At 43.2% G+C, this 15895-nt stretch overlaps 1 long non-coding RNA gene across 1 annotated transcript; it reads left to right on the top strand.

Moving 5' to 3' along the window:
* Positions 1-770: 770 nt before the first annotated feature.
* LOC120998435 lies at positions 771-13170 on the top strand. Its single transcript, XR_005778379.1, has 4 exons — positions 771-849; positions 1270-1332; positions 3893-3898; positions 13161-13170. It is a non-coding gene; the product is annotated as an uncharacterized LOC120998435 (long non-coding RNA).
* Positions 13171-15895: the final 2725 nt, after the last annotated feature.

The raw sequence follows: 15895 nt of genomic DNA, 5'->3' as shown, positions 1-15895 counted from the left end.
TACCGGCATGTTACCTCCACTGTATTCTTTCCTAGATAGTAAGTGATATGTGCACCGAGTTTAGTAGAAATTGATTGATGAGTTTTTGAGTTACAGAGCAATAAGTGTGTAGCAAAAACAGTTGGAGCATACAGACTCCATGCAGCTGCTGTGTGGGGGCGTATGACCCCCACAAGATTTCTTTCCTCGTAGCAAAGGATGTGTATACCAAGTGTCGATGAAATCGATGGTTGCGTTTTTGAGTGATCGAGGAACATACACACACACACATATATATATATATACGTCCTTTATATATATAATAAAAATAAGATCAGATATTAATGTGTCCACATGGTACATAAAGGTCTATGTAGGAGGTCCTTCCCCTTACACTATGTCCTCTGCATTCTCCTGCAGTGAGGGTGGAGGTATGAATACAGTAAGAAGATGCAGCAAGGTCCATGGGGACAATTCATCATCACTGCTCTGACAGTAAATAAGGCTCTTGTGTAAATAAAGTTAGATTTTTCTGCTATAATGTTTCCCACATTCTTTACAGGATTATGGTTTCTTCTCGGTGTGAATTCCCTGATGAGTTTCAAAAATATAATTTCCTGGTAAAAAAATTTGTTTATACAAAACATCAAAATGGTTGATTTCCTGTGTGAACTCTCTTATGTTGATCAAGATCTAATTTACTTGTAAAACATTGCCCACATTCTGAACATGAATACAGTTTTTTGCCTTTGTGAATTCTCTGATGTTGATTAAGGCTTGGTTTCGTTGCAAAAAATTTCCCACATTCTGAACATGAATATGGCTTCTCTCCGGTGTGAATTTTCTCATGTTTATTAAGGCTTGGTTTCTGTGCAAAGCATTTCCCACATTCTGTACATGAATACGGCTTCTCTCCTGAGTGAACTCTCTTATGTTGATCAAGGTTTGATTTCTTGATAAAACATTTCCCACATTCTAAACAGGAATACTTCTTCTCTCCCACATGACTTCTCACATGGTTAACAAGCAGCGATTTACATCTAAAGCGATTGCCACATACTGAACATGAATACGGTTTCTCTCCTGTGTGAATTCTCTCATGTTTTGCAAGATCTGATTTAATTTTAAAACATTTTCCACATTCTGAACATAAATACGGTTTCTCTCCTGTGTGAGTTCTCTCATGAGTTACAAGATTTGATTTTTTTTTAAAGCTTTTCCCACATTCTGGACAAGAATATGGCTTCTCCCCTGTGTGAATTCTCCAATGTATAAGAAGATCTGATTTAGCCGTGAAATATTTTCCACATTCTGAACATGAATAAGGCTTCTCTCCTGTGTGACTTCTCTTATGTCTAGCAAGACCTGACTGATTTGTAAAACATTTTTCACATTCTGAACAAGAAAATGGCTTCTCTCCAGTGTGAATTCTTGTATGTTTAACAAGAGTTGCTTTCTGGGTAAAACATTTCCCACATTCTGAACATGAATATGGCTTCTCTCCTGTGTGACTTCGCTCATGTTTAACAAGATCTGAATTACTTATAAAGCATTTGCCACATACTGAACATGAAAAAGGCTTCTCTCCTGTGTGACTTCTCTCATGTTTAGCAAGATCTGATTTACTTATAAAGCATTTGCCACATACCGAACATGAATACGGCTTCTTTCCTGTTGAGTATATAACAAAAAGGAAAAAATTACTAAATTTGGTATGCTCACGGTTGATGAAGAAGTCCATTACTTAGAGAGCAAAGTCATCTATGTACAAGTAATAATATCAGGGTTGTAAAAAGTGTCAAGTAAAGTAGTAAACGGTAATCCCTAATAAAACATAACTTTTAATCAGTCAGATTAATAGAAGTCCCTAAGAATATAACAGATCAACAACATTTTTTTTCTATTATAATAAGAGTGCTGAATGACACTCAAACATAGTGGTGCACGGCGGCACCTAAGAAAGTAACTGGTAGTCCTACCATATCATGAGGTTTCTCCGGACTTCGTGGATACACAACAGATGATATGTTTCTGAAAAATCAAGGCAGGTAATGGACAGGTGCGGAAGGGGGCTCTAGGTCCCTAGAAAGCACTAAGGTATGGGTGCTATGCTGAACCTATCGTCCTAGCCACAGAGCACCGTCCTAAGAAGAACAACCCCATCCGGAACCTTGCCCTCAAGCTACTTGGCTCTAAAATGCCCTAGTGCAGCTAGTCCCTACATGCATGTTTCGATTTACTCTCATCAGGGGAAACATAACAGAGACTGGAAAGGAACAAAGACCATATCCAGAAGGGCATAAGTTAAATGTGGTCTAACAACATAATGTATATAAGAATAGATACTAATACATAATGTAAACAAATGCCAAAAGGATTTTGTGTATAGAGCCGAGGACATGGGCTGCTAGATCGCCGCTAGCACATCCGCAATACCCAGTCCCTATAGCTCTGTGTGCTTTTATTGTGTATAAAAACCGATTTGATACATATGGAAATTAACCTGAGATGAGTCAGAGCTTGAAAATATGACTCTTCTCTGGTCACACAAGTAAGATATGACTCTTTTATGTTAATTTGCATATGTATCAAATCGTTTTTTTTACACAATAAAAGCACACAGAGCTATAGGGACTGGGTATTGCGGATGTGCTAGCGGCCATCTAGCAACCCATGTCCTCAGCTTTATACCCAAAATCCCGGTGACAGGTTCCCTTTAAGGCTATTTCAATAGAAGTGGCCACCCAAAATGTAGGCTCCACTACTAGATGCTGGACCTATGCAAGTGCCGTACGATATGGGGCACTTGCAGTCATATGGGGGAACCTTATAATAAGAAGAAACCTCCAGGCTGGTGGGCCTGAGCATCTGTCGAGGCAGTAAGATGACATGTCTGCCGACAGCCGCCCGCCCGGAATTGAAATCTAAACCAGGTCTCAGAACGAGGCCTGGGACGCAGTGCGGTGACGTCAAAACGATTGCAGGCGCTCATTACAGACAGCGCTTACCTAGTGTAGAATTAATTAATGGCGCGCCCGGATACATCGTGCGTCATCAAGTAAAGTACCTTTATGGTGACTAGATTCCTCTATCTATTGAATAGGCAGGCATCAATTATAATTACTATTTCACTTTTTTATATCTATTATGGTAATTGTGTGTCTTCTTCTGTGTAAGATCGACTCTGGATTTGGGTCACTTTGACCTCTTTACCTTTTATATCCAAACGCCACTAATGCCTTTTATGTATAGTGCTGTCCCATACTTAGGACCGCGCGGTTGCGAACTGCCGGTAACATGTCCCGGTTGCCTGGCAACAACTCGCAACTTGGTCACATACTATGAAGGCGTCCCATGTTTTTGACACGTTATGTGGCCTTACTTGATGACGCGCGATGTATCCGGGCTCTTCATCAATGAATTCTACACTAGGTAAGCGCTGTCTGTATTGAGCGCTTGCCGAGCATGAGCGGTCACCGCGCTGCGTCCCAAACCTCGTTCTGAGACCTGGTTTAGATTTAAATTCCGGGCGGGCGGCTGTCGGCAGACTGGTCATCTTACTGCCTCGACAGAAGCTCAGGCCCACCGGACTGGAGGTTTCTTCTTATCATAAGGTTCCCCCATATGACGGCAAGTGCCCCATATTGTACGGCACTTGCATAGGCCCCAGCATCTAGTAGTGGAGCCTACATTTTGTGCGGCCACTTCTACTGAAATAGCCTTAACTATCTTTTTGGCATTTGTTTACATTATGTATTAGTTTCTATTCGTATATACATTATATTGTTAGACCACATTTAACTTATGCCCTTCTGGATATGGTCTTTGTTCCTTTCCAGTCTCTGTTATGTTTCCCCTGATGAGATTAAATCGAAACATGCATGTAGGGACTAGCTGCACTAGGGCATTTTAGGGCCAAGTAGCTTGAGGGAAAGGTTCCGGATGTGGTCCTTCTTCTTAGGACGGGTGCTCCGTGGCTAGGACGATAGGTTCAGCATAGCACCCATACCTTAGGGCTTTTTAGGGACCGAGAGCCCCCTTCCGCACCTGTCCATTACCTGCCTTGATTTTTCAGGATGATATCATCTGTTGTGTATCCACGAAGTCCGGAGGAGCCCCACGATATGGTAGGACTACCGGTTACTCTTTTAGGTGCTGCTGTGCACCACTATGTTTGAGTGTCATTGAGCACTCTTATTATAATATTTTTTTTCTTGTTGATCTGTTATATTCTTAGGGACTTCTATTAATCTGACTGATTAAAAGTTATGTTTTATTAGGGATTACCGTTTACTACTTTACTTGATTCTGTACCCCGTGGTGATAGTGTTATTAATCATACAGTACTTATTCAGTTGTATAAAGTGTATATTAATATTTAAAGGGAACCTGTCACCAGGATTTTGTGCATAGAGCTGAGGACATGGGCTGCTAGATGGCCACTAGCTCATCTGCAATATGCAGTCCCCATAGCTCTGTGCGCTTTTATTGTGTTAAAAAAACGTTTCGACCCATATGCAAATGAACCTGATATGAGTCCTGTGTCCGGAGATGAGTCAAGCGGAAAAGGAGCCCAGCACCGCCCCGCGTCCTCCGAATCTCCTCCTTGCTGGCTGTCGTCACAGAGCTGGAGCGCCGAAATCTCACGATGCGTGAGCTAGCGCATGCGCAGTGTCGGCATCATGTTCATTCCCTGTGCTGGCATCAGCACAGGGAACGAACTACGCATGCGCTAGCTCGCGCATAACGATATTTCGGCGCTCCAGCTCTGTGACGTCAGCCAGCAAGGAGATTCGGAGGACGCGGGGCGGTGCTGGGCTCCTTTCCGCTTGACTCATCTCCGGACACAGGACTCATATCAGATTCATTTGCATATGGGTCGAAACGGTTTTTTAACACAATAAAAGCACACAGAGCTATGGGGACTGGGTATTGCGGATGTGCTAGCGGCCATCTAGCAGCCCATGTCCCCAGCTCTATACACAAAATCCTGGTGACAGGTTCCCTTTAAAGAGGTTCTCTGGGAATTAAGAGAAAGAAAATACTTAAATATTACTTTATTATCAATATGTTCTCAAATACCTTTCATTACTTATAATGGCTCATTTTATCTGGGGTGCAATCATCAGGGGAAACAAAAGGGACACTGTCCCATTAGTTCACACAAAACCTGTCCTGATCACACATGAGGACAAGTTACTTTACAACACTGAAGTAAAGAGCTGCCTCATCCTCCTCTCTACTTGTCAGGGATGATGATCCTGAATACAGATTACAAGAACGTTAGCTGAATCTCTGGGGAATTTATGGCTCATTGTGGTGAAGTAACTTGTCCTCCTGTGATTAGGACAGGTTTTGTGTGCACTGATAGGACGGCGGCCATTTTATTTCTCCTAACGATTGCTCCCTAGACAAATCAAGCCATTCTAAGTAATGAAAGGTATTTGTGAATATATTTATTATAAAATATTTTCATTTTTTTAATTCCTGGAGAACCGCTTTAAGTAACCAAAGGTATGAATGACACAGACTTTGCGCAATATAACAATAGTATAAAAGATTGTAGAATTATTCACAAGTGTAAACAAAGAAAAATAGACATAATGCACATGAAAATGGATCACAATAAAACACCAAGGCAATCTGGTCTCACTGTGCTCATTAATATAACCGGCTATCCTGGTCCAGCAGCAGCCAATAGCAGGGCCCTCGCATATACGGCTACTGCTTGTATAGTAAATGGATAATATGCAGAGAGGGCCGTATACAGTCACTCAGACTTATGAGGTGGTTAATGCATTTTGTTCACCTAAAAGTGATAGGAAAATGTCAGTGCTTCTTATGAAGCAAATAATAATGAGCGCTTCCATTATGGACATGCTCATTAGTACACTGCAGGACCGGCAGGAGGTGAACATAGCGCTCCCTGTGCTGGCTATACTCACCGCTCCCTGATCATCTTCTGGTGCCGCGATGCACTGTGTTCTAACTGCATACAGTGCAGTCACTGTGCAACGTCAGTTTATATGTCTGATCTGAGGTCTGATGAGGAATTGGGGTCTGATCTAGGGTCTGATGAGGATTTGGGGTCTGATGAAGATTGGAGGTCTGATGAAAAACATTTTTTTTTTCATGCTTTCCTCCTCTAAATCCTAGGTGCCTATGGTTCAGTGCATCCTATTATCTGAAAAACACATTACATATTTAAATACCCTTTATAATTGACTGCTGTTCTAAGAAAAACAATAATCTGGTCCAGATTGCCAGAAAGCCATGGGTGTGCAGACATACTGAGACTAAAAGATGCTAAGAAGATGGTCACCCTGTGAAGGAGCACCAGCCAAATCATAACCTGCACTGCCACCTCAGGCGCACTAATATTTTTATCCTCGGCTTTGTCCCTTGTAAGCCCCAGTACCCGGTTAAGGAGGGACTGCAGTCCAGTTGTGGTCCATTGTTTATGGCGATCGTTCAAGTAGGGAGGGACAGAAATGTGGTTGGATTCTAGGGTTCACTTTCATCCCCTCAATTCAGTTGAGACAGGATGTAAAGGAAGGAGGCGTTAAATGTTATGCAGTCGACAAAATATTGAGGTGAAACCAATTGTTATTATGGATGTTGATGAGTAGGAGGCTGAGGTCAGAAGACAGTTATGTGATGAGGAAGTATATCACCAGGTTCTGAGCGGCCTAGGCAGCAGACATAATCGATGACAAGTTACATGACTATTTCATTAATACACCCCATCCCACCAGTAATGTACAAACTACCCCAAATCCAAAAAGACAAGCATAATCTGCCAGGTTGCCCAATAGTCCAAGGCATCATTCCCCCCCCTATACAGAATTTTCTGGAAATGGCAGAAAATTTACGGGATAGTGGAAAGTTACTTCCCGACACGATCTGACAGCTGTTACTGACAGCCAGGCCCATTACAGCTGGCAATGTAGGAAATGCCAATACCGGTGAATTAACCCTTAGCTCACCCAATTGGGTCCCTGCACTGCAATGTCTCAATTAATGCAATAGCAAAGGCCTTGGGTCCTGGCAACTATGTAGGCCTATGCGGTCTAGCCCCAAATCTGAATGTTAGGCTGGCGGCTTATGTTCGCTGTTGTCCTGCTATCCCGAGCATAGGCAGGTATCGCTCCATTTCCCCTGCGTACTGGGATTAGTGCTCAGTGAACTCCTTTCACCATTAGGAGAGTTAATTTTTTACCTGCCCCTGTCCAGGTGCTGGTTAAGTTGCTGATCAGCCTTCTATTTACCTGGGCTCTGGATCCACATCCTTGCCTGAGCTTTGAGGTTTCCACTAGTTAGTACTCAGTGAAGGTGATCTTGTCTGGATATCGTTGTACCAAACTCTATATGTTTTCTGACTCTGCCCCTTGCTGACTGCCCGATCTCTGAACTGTGATCTGGATTACATACAAACTCTGCCTGCCCCGACCTTGAATCGCCAATCCAAGAGAAAATACTAGCTTACCTGTATAATGTTAATGCTTGTCTGAATACCCTGACAACTACCGCTGCAGTACTGTGTTCCTCTTCAGCAGCTGCAACGTCCTCAACTACACCTCAGACTGGTCAATCTCTGGACCTCATTTATCATCCCCTCCTCGATATGATAGAGATCCCAAACAATGTTTTGGATTCTCTTTGAATTACTGTCCTATCAGTGTCTGACCGACTGCTCCAAGGTAGTGTTTATGATGTCTCATCTCTCTGGAGCTAGCCTGGATAAACCCACTGTGGGAAAGAAATGATCCGGTTAATAACAGTTTGAGTGTATTCCTGGAGACCTTCCGGAGAGTTTTTGATGAGCCCGAACGCACAACTGCTTCTGCCTCCTCCCTTCTGCATTTATGTCAGGGCAGTCTTACTGTGGGTCAATACATCCAGTTCTGAAGCCTGGCCTTGGAACTGGGGTGGAATAATGAAGCCCTGGTGGCAGGTTTTTAGGAGGGACTGGCAGGCTAAATCAAGGACGAATTGGCAAGTTGGGACATTCCATATAGTCTGGATGCCTTGATTTCTCTGGCCACAAGAATTGACCCGCGGTTCTAGGAAAGATCCAAAGAGGTAGCCCAGAGAGATCTTTTAGATTGGCACCCAGATTCCAGAGGCCAATTTCTACCGCTTTTACATCCTTGGCTACTGTATCGAAGCCTATGGAGGTGGACAGGCTCAGGCTAACAGAGGAAGAATGCATGCACAGATGCTCCAATAATCTGTGCATATACTGTGGAGGCGAGGGACACTATGCCTGTACCTGCCCTCTCAAGCCAAAAAACTCCAGAGCCTAGGGTCAGTAGGAGAGGCTGCCATAGGTGAAGATCAGTCCTCTTCAAGATTGACTTTACCTGTGACCATGTCCTTCTCTGGTACTCAGTTCACCATCTCCGCTCTATTGGATTCCGGTTCACCAGGGGACATCATGTACCTGGCTGTGGTGAATCACTACCAGATACCTACTCAATGGCTTAAGAAACCTTTGTTTGTGACATCTGTAGATGGAAGGGCTTTCATCAATCTCATTCAGTTTGTCACACTTCTCTGGAACTACAAGTAGGTGCGCTTTACACAGAGAAGATTTCCTTGCTGGTTCTCCCTAAGTCCACAAGTTCTCTGCTGCTGGGATTACCATGGTTATGACAGCATAGTCCAGTCCTGAATTGGGAATCTGGTGAGATTTTATGTTAGGGGTCAGCCTGTTATTCTAAATGCCTGACTCCTGTACTGCTGCTCCGACATCCTCCAGTACCACAGAACCTTCAATCTATGCAGAGCTTATAACCTAATCCGTATCTGCAAAGGTGATGAATGGAAGATTGCCTTTAACACTCGGGAAGGAAACTACAAGTTTCTGGTGATGCCTTTTAGGCTATGCAATTCCCTGGCAGTCTTTCAAGAGTTTGTAAATTACATCTTCAGAGACCTCCTCTATATGTGTGTCGTCATTTATCAGTTCACATTGCAGACAAGTTCTCCACCAAGGCAGGGGCAGTTCTTACACAGAAAAGTGCTTCTGGAAAGATGGTGACGTGTGGATTCTTCTCCAAGTCCTTCTCTTTTTTTTTAAGAAGAATAAATCCATAGGAGACAGAGATGTTGGCCTTCAATAGGCTCGATGGTACTTATTCTTTAACCGATTTGATTTAATTCTGCACTTCCGTTCTGTGGATAAGAATATTAAAGCTGATGCTCTGTCGAGATCCTTTGATCCCACTGATCAAGTGAAAGAGCCAAATACATCATTAATCATGCTAAAACTTTAACTGTGGCTCCTGTTTGACTAAAAACCTTTCCCCCTGGAGAGTCATATGTACCTGAGTCTAGAAGGAGACTGATTTGGTCTTGGGGGCATAGTTCTAATCTGGGCATCCTGGTCAATGTAAAACTGCAAAATGTAATCTTTCATTTTTATTGATGGCCTTCTATGATTGAAGGGGTTGTCCAAGTTATATTTATTGATTACCTATCCTCAGGATAGGTCATCAATATCAGATCGGCGGGGGCCCGACAGCTGGCCCCCCCGCCAATCAACTGTTTGAAGAGAAGGCACCGCCGTGCCAGCGCTGGCTGCTTTTCATTGTTTACCTGCTCGCTGTTGCATCTGCAGCAGTGTGCAGGTGTTATTACACCCAAGCTGTTCCATTCATTTCAATGGGACGGATCGCTCCTATCCAAGTGTATAGCTGGGGTGTCGGCTGTAGGACCCCTGCCGATCTGATATTGATGACCTATCCTTAGGATAGGTCATCAATAAATATAACTTGGACAACCCCTTTAAGGATATCTGGAATTTCATTTCTGCTTGCACCACCTGAGCTTAGAACAAGACTCGGAAACAAAGGCCCTCTGGTCTTCTCTGATCCTTTATCCATTTCTGAGGCTTCGTGGCAGCACCTAGCTATGGACCTTATCACAGACTTGCCCTCTTCCAATGGATGTATAGTCATCTGGGTAGTTCTTGACCGGTTTTCCAAAAGAGCTCATTTTGTCCCTTTGTCCGGATTACCTTCAGGCTCCATGGAGTTCCACAGCATATAGTGTCTGATAGAAGGGTCCAGTTTACTTAGAAATTCTGGAGAGCCATTTTACAAACTTATGGATGTATCTCTGGACTTTTCTTCCGCATACCATCCACAGTAGAATGGGCAAGTTGAACGGACCAATCATATCTTAACTAATTATCTCCGTCATTTTAGCAGCACACATCAAGACAACTGGGCTGATCTGCTTCCTTGGGGAGAGTTTTCTTATTATAACTAGAGATGAGCGAAGTTTTCAAAAAATTTCCCCAAAAATATGATGATTCAATCTAAATTTATTCGTGATAAAGCGCAGAAAAAAATCAGCCATTTCCTGGCTGCAGAGAGCCTGTATATCAGTGTACAACACTTTGCATTGTGGAAACATGCATAGGTAGTCCACTGTGGTAGTGAAAGACTTATTGTGCATCAGTATGACAGGCAGTTGACAGGCATGACTCTTAGAATAACTTTGCACTTCACTTATTTGGTCAGTTATGGGGCCAAAACGTACCAAATAACTCGAGTGAGCCTTACAGGTCAATGTTAGCATCAGGTATAAGGAACCGTGCAGTGGGCCACGATTCTACTATAGAGTGAAAGAGCGCACTCCTTTTACACCGTCGCCAGCTGATTCCACATAGATGTCTACAGAACCTAAAGACTTCAGGAACCGCTTTAAAACCAGATTAAAGACATGCTCCATGCAGGGAGCATGGGTCAGCCCTCCTTGACGCAGAATCCGACACAATGTTCTTCCCGTTGTCGGTGACCATGTTGGCGAGGAGACAGCCAGGATTCAATTTCCTCTTAAAGGACGCGGAGCAGTTCCTCCCCGGCGTGATTCCATTTGCCCAGGCAAACCAGGTGCAGAACAACGTGACACCGCCATGCTCTGCTGGAGGAGCACTCCGAATTGTGTCTGCAGTGGAGGCTGAGGACAAGGTTGAGGATGAGGAGGCAGAGGAGGACATTGGCAGAGGACTCACAGCTTGAGAACGTGGAGGCGGCCATGCAGTCACATGGCCAAGTTGCTGGAGTGGCTGGGCAGGAACCACATTTACCCAGTGGGCCATAAAGGACATATATTGTCCTTGACCGTAGTTACAGCTCCACCTGTCAGCACTGCTATGAACTTTACCAGACACCGACAGGCTCAAGGATTGGCCCATCTTCTGTTCAGTATACGTGTGCAGGGCTGGTACAGCCTTTTTAGACAAGTAATGATGGCTTGGGGACTCTCCACCTTGGCTTGGCACAAGCCATCAGTTCTCTGACAGGTGCAGAGTCTGCCACATGGAAAGGGAGGGACTGTTGTATCAGCAACTTGGCCAGGAGCACGTTTAGCTTCTGCGCTGATGGATAAGTGCATGCATACGGTTTTATTTTTGCAATTGCCCCGGTGATCGATTGCTGGCAAAACACGTGACGAGAAGGAGGAGCCGGAAATCAGGACTAGTAGATGATGGGAAGGAAACACAGCTCCCTTTTGCTAAGGTGGTGGAGCCTTGAATGCTGGAGAAGGGCTGCGGGCCACTGGGCGATGCAGCGGTTGCTGCCTCAGGCTGTACCAATACATTAGCACCACAGTTTTAGCAGGCAACTTTATGGTGATGCTGCATGTTTTGACAGTGCCGTGGTGCTACTGCCCACACATTATACAAACAACCACGCTGATATCCTCCGGTGACTTGATGAAAAATTCCCACACCGATGAGTATGGCATTTTCCCTCAACCACTCCATGTTGACTGCCTGCTGCCACCATGAACCTGTGCACCGCTTGTTCTAAGACAGGTAGACTCCCGAGTAGCAGACGGTCTACCACGGGCACTTTTGGCTCCAGACTTCACACTGTTGCCACCCTGCTGAATCACAGCCATGATACAATCCTGCTGGCTCAGCCGCTGCCTCATGCGCAAGCTGTCACCCTCATCCCCTGATGATCGCACCCGTCTCCAACGTCCGATCAGCTACATCATCCACTACTGTCTGCATGTCACTGATGTCACCAGTCTCAGGGCCACATGGCTGACCGCTTGCAACACACGCTCCCACAACACTCTAATAATCTCTACTTGCCCGCCTACCAGAAGAAGCAGCGTATCTCTCCTCCACATCTTGGCTGGGCAGTAGCTGCCGACTATCCTCAATAATCTCGTCCTCGCTGAAAAGCTGAGCCAAACTGACAGTATACAATACTTCCCAAGCAGAAGGAACAGAAAATGAAAAAGGCAGGTTCAGGACAGGTGGGGGAGCACAGCTTGTTCCTGGGACATGCCAACTAAGCATGGTGTCAGAGGAATCCACCGACTCCAGGTTTGAGGTGTCTGATGTCACTTGAGATAATGTTGAAGACCGAGTCAACCATTAAATGACAGCCGGGTTGCTGGTCAAAACTTGACTGCTGGATGTCACTGGCACCTGTCTGACCGCAATTTCACCCCAATTAAACAATAAGGGATTATTAAAAGATTGAATTATATGAAAGATAAGGTGGGCACCCTAAGATGTGTAGTTTCACCCTAATTACACAATTAAGGATTGACGGATTTACAGGGGCTGGCTATCTGCTGATTGGCTGTCTGCATAGCATTTTGGGTGCTCCCTCATTCCTCTTTCTAACACGTACAGCAGACATTTTAGAAAAAAATCTGATTGGTTACCACAAAATGCGAGTAAATTCGACTTTGTGGTTAATCAAATTTTTCTTGAAATTTCGATCGAATTCCAGTTCATCAACTTCGATTGGCTCAACTCTAATTATAACCATTACCAATGTGTTCACAGAAAAATCCCCATTCTTCATTGTTTATGGTCGTCATATCAGGATTCCTCTTCCGCCTCTGCTAAGTCTGAAGTTCCAGCAGCATTTTGGAGAAATTTTCCAAAGTGTGGCGCAGGAATCCAAAACTGCACTGGAGATGGATGAAGAAGTTTGCCGATCACAAGCGCAGATCTCCTCCTCAGTTTGCTCCAGCTGACAGAGTATGGCTTTCTTCTAAATACATCAATTTAAATATGCCTTTCAATAAACTAGTTCCTCAATTTCTTGGACCCTTTAAAGTTCAAAAGATTTATGTCTCACTACTCTAGCCCCTGGTCTTCAAAAAATACTCCACAGGTTCCAAGACTGCTGCTGCTCGAGTTAATTCTGAACATATTTATGAGGTCAAGGACATTCTCAATAAAAAATTGGAAAGGTTTCGGTCCAGAGGAGAGGTCTTGGGAGCCTCTGGAAAATATTGATGCCTTGTCCTCCTGTCCTGAGCAAGGGGAGGTATCGCTCTATTTTCTGAATTATTTTATCTGCCCCGTCCAGGAGCTGGTTAAGTTGCTGATCAGCCTCCTCATCTGAGCTTTGAGTTTTCTACTCATTAGTACTCAATGAAGGTGATCTTGTCTGTGTACCGATCTCTGCCTGTTTTCTGATTCTGGTCCTTGCTGCTTGCCCCGACGTTAGAACTGTGACCTGGATTACGTTCAAACACTGCCTTCCCTGACCTTTGAATCAATAATTGGAATAAGCAAGAACGCAGCCTGCTCTATTGGACTTTATTCAGACCATGCCTTTGCCTGTGTCCAGGTGTCTCCGACTCCTGTGGATCAGCGGCGAACTACACCAGGAGGTAGCAACTTAGTTGGTTCCTTGCGGCGAAGTCCAGATCCTTGTACAGGTGTTAAAGGGTGAATACCAGGGAACCACCAGGACAATGCCTTAGAATTAGCCCAAAGCCAAATTGGATAGTTGGCACAGTGGGTCTACACCCACTGTCCGTAACACTGGATCTTATAGGTGAACGGTCAGTGTAATACACTGACAGTCAATGCAGTAAAATACAGCATGTATTGTACTGCACTGAAACAGAGATCAGACCCTGAAATGTTGAAGTTCCAGTGAAAAAAAAAAAAAAAAAAACAGCAACAACATGGTTCCTGTAATCCAATCTATCAAAATCTGTACTGTAAAAGCCAAAAGGTGGTCTTTACCTTCTGAACCCTGTAGCGTACCCAGACAACAGTGTACGTCCATATTTATGGCATTTCAGTACCCAGTAGAACTTACCTAACCATTTAAAGGGCACTGGGTGTCTCAGGTGGCACAAGCTGGGCTCAACATGTATATCTGTGCAAAAACTGCAATATCTGCCGTGAATTATTTTTTGCAAAACATCTGTTAGGTTAAAATGGTCTCCACATCCCATTGGTAAATTCTCTGAGCAGTGTGGTTTCTAAAATGGGCTTTCTTCATGTGGGTTTCGTTTTTTATTTTACTTCAGAATCTCAGCAGTTTTCGGCCAGTGCTGTATAAATCACCAAACTGGGCCTCAAATGCACATGGCGCTCCTTCCCTTCTGAGCCCTCTTATGTGACCAGATAACAGTTTACAACCACATATTGGGTGTTGCCATATTCAGAGAAAATTGGCAACAAACTGGAGGGACATTTTCTCTACTACACGTGTAAAAATATCAAACATTGTATAGCACCTTAAAACCTCGTTATATGAACTGCAGCATCATTAGCAACACAAAGTTGCAACTTACAACACCTAAGACATATCTATATTGGAAAGTACGAAACAGACTCGATCTACAACCATTTTAGATCACAACTGTAACTTTTTATATTTATCCCTGCCCTGACTTTGAATATACTGTACAGGTGAAACTCAAAAAATGTGAATATCGTGCAAAGTTCATTTATTTCAGTAATGCAACGTAAAATGTGAAACTAACATATGAGACTCATTACAGGCAAAGCGAGATATTCCGAGCCTTTATTTGTTATAGTTTGGATGATTATGGCTTACAGCTTATGAAACCCCAAAGTCACAATTTTGAGGTCCCCTTTGCTCAGGGATTATGGATTAATTAGCTGACTAGAGTGCGACACTTTGAGCCGAGAATATTGAACCTTTTCCCAAGATTCTAATTTTAAGCTGCATTACTGCAATTCCTTTTAATTTGCATTACTGAAATAAATGGACTTTTGCACGATTTTCAAATTTTTCAAGTTTCACCTTTATATTGTGGATCCACCTTACTAACAGATGCAGGGTCTGCAGCATATTATGGACTGGAATTGTTATACTTTTGGTATTGATTATCACTTTATATTATTTTGTATTGTTTTTATTGGGTTTTTACTTGATTAACCCCTAGGATACCGGAGGTTTTTTCGTTTTTGCGTTTTTATTTTTCTTCCCTATATTCCTTGAGCCATAACTTTTTTATATTTCCTTTCAAATAGCTGTATGAGGGCTTATTGTTTGCGGGAAAAGTTGTACTTTCTAATGCCACCATTAATTATGGCATAAAACGTAGTGGGAAGCGGTAAAAAAAATTCCAAATGGGGTGGAATAGGAAATAAAATGGGATTCCTCCACCGTTTTACGGGTTTTTTTCCCACAGCGTTTCGTTTGCGGCAAAACCGACCCATGCCCTTCATTCTCTGGGTCAGTACGATTACAATGATACCCATATGTATATATATATTTTTTATGTCTAAATAGTGTTAAAATTTATTTAAACTTTGCTAAAAAAAGATTTTTTACATCACCATATTCTGACCCCCATAACTTTTTTATACTTATTTCTATTGAGCTGTTTAGAGGCTCATTTATTGCGGGACAATCTGTAGTTTTTATTGATACCATTTTGGAGTGTGTGTGACTTTTTGATCACATTTTATTAAATATTTTTGGGGTAAGAAAAGCAATGAAAAATGGCAAATCGGCCATTTTGACTCTTTTCTTCGTTACGCCATTTGCTGTATTAATTTTTTTTTTAAATATTTTAATAGTATGGGCATTTTTGGTCGCGGTGATACCCATGTTATTGTTATTTAGGTATTTATTTTTTAATTATATAAAAAGGGGGA

This window comes from Bufo bufo, chromosome 4 (assembly GCF_905171765.1).
Source record: "Bufo bufo chromosome 4, aBufBuf1.1, whole genome shotgun sequence".
Classification (NCBI taxonomy): Eukaryota; Metazoa; Chordata; class Amphibia; order Anura; family Bufonidae; genus Bufo; species Bufo bufo.
The sequence above is the reverse complement of the archived record's forward strand: the minus strand, read 5'-3'. Positions and strand labels throughout refer to the sequence as shown.